This window comes from Perognathus longimembris, chromosome 19 (assembly GCF_023159225.1).
Source record: "Perognathus longimembris pacificus isolate PPM17 chromosome 19, ASM2315922v1, whole genome shotgun sequence".
NCBI classification, from domain to species: domain Eukaryota; kingdom Metazoa; phylum Chordata; class Mammalia; order Rodentia; family Heteromyidae; genus Perognathus; species Perognathus longimembris.
Genome location: NC_063179.1, coordinates 2,219,906 through 2,228,318, shown reverse-complemented (window position 1 = coordinate 2,228,318; position 8,413 = coordinate 2,219,906).

Below are 8,413 nucleotides of genomic sequence, written 5' to 3'. Positions count from 1 at the left end.
TGCCTATAAGTTCTAGTGTCTTTCCTACTCTGTCCTTCAGTAGTTTCAAGGATTCAGGTCTGATGTTGAGGTCCTTGATCCATTTTGAGTTGATCTTGGTGCATGGTGATAGGCTTGGGTCTACTTTGAGTTTTCTGCATATGGCTGCCCAGTTCTCCCAGCACCAGTAGTTGAAGAGGCTATGTTTATTCCATTGTATGTCTTTAGCTCCTTTGTCGAATATCAGTTGGCTGTAAGAGTGCGGTTTTATTTCTGGGTCTTCAATTCTAATCCACTGGTCTTCCGATCTGTTTTTATACCAATACCATGCTGTTTTTGTTATGATGGCCTTGTAGTAGAGCTTGAAGTCTGGTATGGTGATACCTCCTGCACTATGTTTTTTGCCTAGAATTGCTTTGGCTATTCTAGGTTTTTTGCTGTTCCATATGAACTTATGGATTGGTTTCTCTATTTCAGTGAAGAATGTGGCTGGGATTTTGATAGGTATTGCATTGAATTTGTATAACAATTTGGGCAGTATGGCCATTTTCACTATATTGATTCTGCCTACCCATGAACATGGGAGGTCTTTCCATCTCCTTGTGTCTTCTTTGATTTCCCTTATTAGATTTTTGTAGTTTTCATTGAATAGGTCCGTCACGTCCTTGGTTAAGTTGATCCCTAGGTACTTTATTCTTTTTTTGGCTACTGTAAATGGAATCGTTTCCATAATTTCCTTTTCTGTTTGTCTATTGCTGGTGTACAGAAAAGCTGCTGACTTTTGTGGAATGATTTTGTATCCTGCTACTTTGCCAAATTGGTTTATTAGATGTAGGAGTTTGGGTACTGAGTTTTTTGGGTCCTTGAGATATAAGATCATGTCGTCTGCGAATAGGGATAACTTGATTTCTTCCTTGCCGATGTGGATCCCTTTGATGTCCTCCTCTTGCCTTATTGCTATGGCTAGGGATTCCAGTACTATGTTGAACAGAAGTGGGGAGAGTGGGCATCCTTGTCTTGTTCCTGTGTTTAGGGGGAATGATTTAAGTTTCTCTCCATTTAATATGATATTAGCAGTTGGTCTGTTGTATATGGCTTTTATTGTTTTGAGGAATGTTCCATCTATTCCTGTTCTCTCCAAAGCTTTTAATAGGTATGGATGTTGTATTTTGTCAAAGGCTTTTTGGGCATCGACTGAGATAACAATGTGATTCTTGATTTTAGTTCTGTTTATGTGGTGAATTACATTGATTGATTTACGGATGTTGAACCATCCTTGTGACTGAGGGATGAAGCCTACTTGGTCATGATGTATGATATTCTTGATCACTTTCTGGATCCTGTTAGCTAATATTTTATTGAGGAGCTTTGCATCTGTGTTCATTAGTGATATTGGTCTGTAGTTCTCTTTTTTTGTTGGATCTTTGCCTGGTTTGGGGATGAGTATGATATTAGCTTCGTAGAATGAGTTCGGGATTTTTCCCTCCGTTTCTATTTCGCGGAAGAGTTTGAGGAGTATTGGAATTAGCTCCTCACTAAAGGTTTTGTAGAATTCATTGGTGAATCCATCTGGGCCTGGGCTTTTCTTAGTAGGGAGGTTCTTGATTACCTCCTGTATCTCACCGTAAGTTATTGGTTTATTTAGTTGATTTATTTCTTCTTGGTTCAGTTTGGGCAGTTTGTACTTCTCTAAGAATTGATCCATTTCTGTAAAATTATTGTTTTTTGTTGAGTAGAGGTTTTGGAAATAGCTCCTTATGATTGTTTGAATATCGTGTGTATTTGTTGTAATTTTTCCTGTGGAGTCCCTGATTTTACGTATATGAGTCTCTTCTCTTCTTTTTTTTGTGAGTCTTGCAAGGGGTCTGTCAATTTTGTTTATTTTCTCAAAGAACCAGCTTTTAGTCTTATTTATTTGTTGAATGGTCTTTCTATTTTCAATCAGATTTATCTCTTCTTTAATCTTTGTAATCTCTCCCCTCCTAGTCGTTTTAGATTCTGTCATTTCTTGTTTCTCCAGTTGTTTTAGTTTCATCGTGAGGGTATTCACCTGCTCTGCTTCCATTCTTTTAATGTGGGTACTGAGTGCAATGATCTTGCCCCTCAGTACTGCCTTAGCTGTGTCCCATAGGTTTCTTTGTGATGTGTTTTCTTTGTCATTGTGGCTTATGAATTCGTTGATTTCATCTTTAATTTGATCTGTGGCCCAAGTGTTGGATAGCAGCGTGGGGTTTAGCCTCCAAGAGTGTGTATAGGCTCTGTGGTATCCTTTGTTGTTGAGGGTTACCTTTAATCCACTGTGATCAGATATAATACATGGGATGATGTCAATTCTTTTGTATTTGCTGAGGTTCTTTGTGTGGGCTATGACGTGGTCTATTTTGGAATATGATCCATGGGCTGCTGAAAAGAAGGTGTATTGGGTCTCTGTAGGGTGGAAGGTTCTATATAGGTCTGTTAGATCCATTTGGGCAATGGTGTTATTTAGGTCCTCAGCTCCCTTACTAATCCTCTGGGTGTTGGATCTGTCTCTTGGAGAGAGAGGAGTATTAAAGTCACCCACTATGATTGTGTTTGCATCTATCTTGCTCTGTAATTCTGTGAGAATTTGCTTGACATATGTCGGGCCTCTTTTGTTCGGTGAGTATACATTTATCACCGTGATGTCTTGATTCTGGATTTTTCCTTGTATCAATATGTAGTGTCCTTCTTTGTCTTTTTGAGTGGACTTTAAAGAGAAATCCAGCTTGTCTGAGATCAGGATGGCTACACCTGCCGTTTTGGTGGGTGCATTTGCATGGTAGATCTTGCTCCATCCTTTCATTCGAAGCCTGTTTTTGTCCCTTGCTGTAAGGTGGGTCTCTTGTAGACAACAGATGTCAACTTTTTGCTTGCGGATCCATTCTGCCAGTCTGCTCCTCTTGATCGGGGAGTTTAAGCCATTTATATTTAAAGAGATCAAGGATAAGGGTGTTTTTTCTCCTTCCATTTTCTTGTTGGGCTGTTTTTTCCTGTTGTTTTTTTTTTTTTCTTCTTGTCTTTAGTGAGCTTGTGTTTCTGCTGGACTTTGGCTATTGAAGTTTCTTTCTGAATCTGTCTGTGTGTCTTTTACGATCTCTGTTGGGTGGGCTTCCCCTCTTAATATTCGCTGTAGGGCTGGTTTTTTATTCACATACTCCTTTAGCTCCTCTTTGGTGTGGAAAGATCTGGTTCTCCCTTCGAATGTGAACTCCAGTTTCGCTGGATATTTGATCCGAGGTTGTAAATTGTTATTCTGAAGTACTTGGATGGTGTTCTTCCACTCACTTCGAGCTTGGTAAGTTTGTGTGGATAAGTCGGATGTTATTCGAATCCTCTTCCCATTGAAAAAAGTTTCCTTCTTCGCTTTGGCTGAATTCAGAATTTGCTCTTTAATCTTGAGGTCTGTAGTCTTGAATATTATGTGCCTTGGGGTGGTTTTCCTGGGGTCTGGCCTGCCAGGTGTCCTATAGGCTTCGGTTACCTGGATGGGGTCCCCTGTGAGATTGGGGAAGTTTTCTGCAATAACTTTATTGAGAACATGATTAAGCCCTCTGCTCTGATATTCGGCTCCTTCTTCTATTCCAATTATACGCAGATTATATCTCTTGTCTTTGTCCATTAGTTCCTGGAGTAATCTTCCCTGAAGCTTCACCTTTTCTTGGAGTGTGGTCATTTTCTGGTTGTTGTCAGCTGCTTCATCGTCCAGGCGAGAGATTCTGGATTCCATATGGTCCACTCTTTGTGTTATGGTTTCAATTGCGGAGTTTATGGATGTCAGAGAGCTATTCATGGTTGTCATATCAGCTCTGATCGTGGAAATTTCTTCCTTTAAAGAGTTGTATTTTAAATCTATTTTTTCATGCATTTCAATTCTCAGGGTGTGGAGATTTTCTTTAAAGGCGGCTTGCATTGTATCCATTTTTGCTTCCATTTCTTTAAACGAGGCTTGCATTGTATCCAGTTTTGCTTCCATTTCTTTCTTGGCTTCCTGGGTGTCCTTCCAGATTTCCGCTCTAAACTCCTGGAATTGTTTTCTGATTTCATTTCTGACGGTTTCGATCATTCCTGTTAACATGTCCTCATTTGCTTTTTTATTCTCCATCTCCTCTCCAGTCGTGCTGCTTTTTGGAGCTGGCGAGTTGGCTTGTCCTTTGATGAACTGAGTTATGTTTCTTTGTGATTTGCGCATCTGGAAGTCTGTGTAGTTCTTCCCTCCCTTCTGTGTAGGCGTGTCTGCGTCAGCAGGTGCTGTCGCTGTGGCCCCGCCCACCAGTGCAGGGCACGCCTATCAGAGCGGGCGCTTTCGCCGGGGCCCCGCCCTCCTGTGCACTGTGAGTCCCCTACAACAGGCACTTAAGTGGGGTCTGCCTCCCAGAGCGAGCCCCGGGTTGTTGGGTTGTGCTTGCGCCCTCCCGCGAGTCCGTTGGGGGGGGGAAGCAGTATGTGTGGGGCCCAGTGGGATCGACTGTCCGGGTGTGGCTTGGCACCCTCAGACCTCGCCTCCGCTTCGAGGAGGGGGAACGAGATCAGGCTCAGGTGACCCTGCTGGGCTGGTATTGCCCACCAGCGCCTGTGATTTTAGTTGTAAGAGTCCGCAAGGTCTAGGCGCCTCGGGTGGGGCTTGCCCTGCCGGCCGTCCCTGGCCCCTGTTGGGAAGGGGACGGGGCCGGTTCTGCCAGTTCAGGAACCTTTGGGGGCTTGGGGCTGTTCCGCCCTTCCCCTGCTAGACTGGCTTCCCAGTGCCTGCTGGGAGCTTCCCGCCTGATTTGGGGAATCTTTGTTCCCACGGGAGTGGGGAGGGGGAGGGAGGGAGATATATCGTCTTTGTCGGGCTTGGGTCTCCCGTTGGGGGAAGGGATTATGGGGGACTCACTTTTGCTGCTTTGTGTGCGTGTCCCGCACCGCCGTTGGCCCTTCAGGGGTTGGCGAAGTGTCGTGGTGGCTCCCCCGTTCCCTCTTTCTGCCACGCTGGGTTCCCTTGTCCGAATCCGGTGTGGACCCGAACTTCTCGTCGCTGCTGGGTGTGTCTTGGTCCGCACCCTGCTTTGTGTCCGTGGGGTCTCCCGCTATATGGATTCTGCGCTCCTGGCAACCTGTCTGCCGATCGCCGGGTTTCCCTTTCCCAGCCTGACCCTGTTTGGGCCAGGGCCGGCTGGTGGGGGGAGGGTGCCCCGATTAATCTCCGGCTCCGTGTAGGTTTTCGGTTCTTCTTTTTTGCTCCTTTTTGTTTTCCTGCGTTTCTCCACTGCTTCTGGATGCTGGTTTTGCTGGGTTCTTGGTGGAGTGTTGGGTGTTGGAGTTCCCAGCTCGCTATTCAGTTGGTGCGAGTCGGGGTGCCTCCCTATTGTCTCGGCGCCATCTTTCTCCTCTGATTAGTTATTTTTAACACATTAAAAATAAAACAAATCCATCTGTTCTTATGGGGCACAGATTACGGAGAAAGTCCTGGCTTGCCCTGCAAAGGAGCTATCTAACAATTATGTGGTTACCATTTTTGAAAACAATTATTTTAATTAATTCAGGACAGAACCTCTTCACTTTGTACTACAAAGTCTTTTAGTCCATGCTATTTTTTGTTCATACCCAGTTCTTTTATTTATGCAATCCTTAATTATTTGCACTCGTTTCTTAGCCATCCAACCCTCATGAACTTGTCCTTACGCCGATACTTCCTGCCAACTGCCTCACACATGGGAATATTATTAGGAAAGATACTCTAAATTTAATACACAGCAACAACTGTTTTGCTTTCATTATGTGGGGTAATATCCATAAATAGACTCGTCCTTGTTGGCACTTACTGCTTCTCTCTCCCCACTTGCAACGCCTAATTATGGCTCTCACTTGAATAATTTGGCAAACGCTTATACAGCGTCTTCAATTAAAAATAAATAAAGCAGAAGAATGTTCTTTTTGTACTCCTCAGTTATTTTTTTAATGTTATCCTTTGGATCTATTAAAGGAATCATTCCAAATCTTCTCTTTGCAGTGTAATTTTTCTGAGGGCAAATTGAAAATGTGTGGTAACGAGTCCAAGCAAATATTATGCTTTTCAACTCCCACACTTCCTGTTTCATAAACAGACTGAACAATTGTTTCATACAGTTTTACTGAGAGCAGAAACTCGGCGTGAACTCACTCTTCTTCGCTGCAATCTCCGGGGCTGCTCATGGGACCCACAAATCCCGGTTCCATTGCCACTGGGGGCTCCAGGGATGTGCCCACCCAGGGCTGAGCCCCCCCCCCCAGGACTGCACCCCCTGCCAGGTGGAGCTACTGGGTGTCTTAAGTCAGGGAACTGCGTATCCATCATATCTCAGTCCGTCCAGTGACTCAGGTGACAGTGGCCAAGGCTAAGGACTTGTTCAACTCTAACTGCGTCTGTTTTGAAGCTTTGTTATTTGACAGACTTAGGAGTTTCATTGTTTGTCATAGGAGAAGGTAATGAAAAGGAAATGGTCATAAAAGTTCAAGATGTTACATCGTACTGAAGATTCTAACGCTAATTGTCTTAACATGTTACTCATAAAAACCGAGGAGTAATACAGTTGCATAGGGAGCAAAGTAAATATGCGGGAATGAAGCATTAGAAGTGAAATGCAACAAAGTGTTTTTTAACTGAAGTAGCCTGAGCACACATAACATGTTTTGTTCAATTGTGTGATCCTGGTCTTCAGTTGAAGGGAAGCGGCCTGGGAGAACCACAGAATTAAGACTTCCAGTAGTAGAGAATGGATCCCACCTCCTGTGCCCATAATCTCCTGGGGAAAGATCCTTGCACTGTCCTCCAGTCAAAGGTCAAGGTCATTAGTGGGCTTGATGAGTTAAGAAGTTAGTTGCGGGGCTGGGAATATGGCCTAGTGGTAGAGTGCTTGCCTCACATACACGAAGCCCTGAGTTCAATTCCCCAGCACCACATATATAGAAAATGGCCAGAAGTGGCGCTGTGGCTCAAGTGGCAGAGTGCTAACCTTGAGCAAGAATAAGCCAGGGACAGTGCTCAGGCCCTGAGTCCAAGGCCCAGGACTGGCAAAAAAAAAAAAAAAAAAAGGAGTTAGCTGCATTTTGATAAGAAAGAGCTGTTGGGGTCGCGGCAAGCAGTGTGTGGGAAAGGCCAGGCTGAATCCTTATACGCAACTTCAGTGGACCAGAGTCTCAGGATATTGGGCCAGAAGATCCAGGAAGTGCTTCCTGGATTTGTGCATGACCCCGAGTTCTGGAAATCCGGTTTCTGCTGAGTCAGCTCCTTTAGCAAGTTGCCTTTTAGTAAAATACACTAAAATGTACTTGTGAAACTACTGTCTAAGAAACCTAGCAATGAGGCCAGGCTCGGAGGACTTGGAAAGACATTTGACTTTTGCTTTTACTGGATTTTTTAAAAGGGAAGGCATACTATCTTGGCTACCACAACCTACGAGACCTTTGTAAAATAGTAAGTAGTGACTAGACCACCACGGTGGTATAGAGCTGAGCCTTCATCCGGACAAACAGAATCACCAAGCCACATCCTTCAAAAAGAGGACAATTATTTCTTTCAATCTGTGTCAAGGAATAAGAAGGTATGGCTGAAATAGAGAGCAGACATGGGTCCAATCTCCGATAGACCCACGCAGGCAGCCACGACCGCCCCCTCCGCCCCTGGGCCGGGTCTCCCTGCCCACACCCGCCCGCCTCCTGAAGCTGGCAGGAGACCCGGGAAGGCACGCCGACTCTCGCCAGTGCTCCTCGCCTGGCTAGGAGGAGAACTTCCATACGGTCTCTCAGTTCACAGGAGGTACAGGATTTAACGAGAAAACTTAAAACTCCTGAGACACACATTTGTCACTATGGAAAGAAGGATTTGAGTGAGGGGAGGAGACACGCAAGAGCAGAAAACCCAGTGTTGTCTGCACGCTTGGGCTGCAAGTCTTGCTCTTGGTACCAGCATGCCATGGGGCACTCTGCCGTTGGTGACAATGGCTTTCTGTTGTCTTTCCTCTACTTCCCAGAATCCAGCATTGATGGCACAAGGAGCCTGAGGGGACACTCTTTTTTCTCCCAAAAACAACAGTCGGAGTTTTGCTCTGTGAATGTTTTTGAATGAGGCTGCCTGCCTTTGTTTGGAGGAACAGAATGAACTATATTGTGTAGAACAATTGCTCTTTATTTTCCACACGAGCCTTGAATTCTCCCTTGGCATTTATTTCACTTTTACCTAGAAGTTCCATTCCTCACCCTGACTTTCCACACAAACATTTCCTTTTACCTTATGGCTCCTTTGTAATTTGTACTTCCTTTTATCTCTGCCTGACTTCAGTTGATGGAGATCTTTACATTTTCTTGCCCCATTTGCGAAAGCAAACACTACTCTAAAACTTTGCTGGTAGAATGTCGTAGGGGGACACAGTGACCTCCTGTAATATTCTAATCAAGT